This window comes from Medicago sativa, chromosome 2 (assembly GCF_051527215.1).
Source record: "Medicago sativa cultivar Bolivia chromosome 2, Bolivia_mono, whole genome shotgun sequence".
Taxonomy (NCBI): Eukaryota; Viridiplantae; Streptophyta; class Magnoliopsida; order Fabales; family Fabaceae; genus Medicago; species Medicago sativa.
This window is the reverse complement of record NC_140750.1, coordinates 26,259,965-26,261,211: the sequence shown is the minus strand read 5'-3', so window position 1 is coordinate 26,261,211 and position 1,247 is coordinate 26,259,965. Positions and strand designations below refer to the sequence as shown.

Here is a 1,247-nt window from a genome sequence, read left to right as displayed (position 1 = left end):
TCCAAACAATATTAAAACCTATCATTTCGCAAAAATTTGATCAAGAAAAGCGGTTTCAAATACACACTTCACAATGTACCATTTTTGTGGGAAAAGAAACCTCCCCAACCTCCCTAGCGTCCCCAAGTTCTCCAATTTTCACTATTGAATCCACTTCCATTCACATTCCCACTTCCATTTTCTCTTCCACTTTAGTTGTCTTTTCCACTTCCCTTTACTCTTACACCTCCATTGTGTTCAGCTTCTCCTTGTTATCATCCTCCCTTTCCACCTTCTTTATCTCCTCCACTTCCCCAACTTCCTAGTCTTCCCAACCATTTATCCCAATTTTTGTTTTGGATTCTTTTGCTGCACCAACTGCAACTCAACAATTTTTTTTTTTTATCAAATATAGTAAAAGAAGAATTTAATTGCACTTATAATTTATTTATATACATTGATTTCTATCTCTGGATGGTTTAATTCCAACGGCATAGATAATGATTTCTGCACACAAAAAAATATCAAGATAAAATTATGTGTTTTCATCATTGATCAACTAAGAGTATACTGTAGTCAAATATGAATTCAATCAATGTTTATTTGTAGAGATTTTCAGACAAAATATATAAAATAATCATAAGATTAGATTGATCAGATAATATATATTGTACAATAAAAATAATATATATATATATATATATATCGTTTGGTTGATTGTGAAGATAATAGGTCATGAACACCTATTGAGAAATTGAAGAGTTAAATTGGGACATGTTTATCTAATCAGGTAAGAAGGTTTTTCACACGATGACAAGTAATTAAGATGTTTGATAATTTCTTTAATCTTAAATATTTTTCTAGATATTTTTAGAACCACAATAGTCATTATCATGAAAGAAACTATTATTCTCCATCAGTCATTTTCATCACTTATGATAAATGTATGCATAAATTTATTTCGACCATTCATCAATCTCTCCTCCCTCCGAGGTCCTCTTCACCCTCACGGACCTACTCCACTATATCATTTTTTCTCTCTATTTTTTTACACAAAGAGTGTTACTCATTCACTATGCCATCTTTCTCATCCCCTTATTTCACTTACTCATTTATTTGACTACTTTTTTAATAGTTTTTATCAAACCTAGTCTGTAGTTTCGCCGAGAGTGCAATAAATACAACCACAAAACAACCACCAACCACAAAAACCTTTGTTTGACAACTTTTCGATCAAGGGTGGGCATTATCACGTGGAGTATGAATGT

At 31.8% G+C, this 1,247-nt stretch overlaps 1 long non-coding RNA gene across 1 annotated transcript; it reads right to left on the bottom strand.

Moving 5' to 3' along the window:
• Positions 1-616, bottom strand: LOC146945833 (uncharacterized). The gene is made up of 2 exons (XR_015026516.1): positions 436-616; positions 1-357 (listed from the first exon to the last, which is right to left on the bottom strand). It is a non-coding gene; the product is annotated as an uncharacterized LOC146945833 (long non-coding RNA).
• Between the last annotated feature and the right edge of the window lie 631 nt (positions 617-1,247).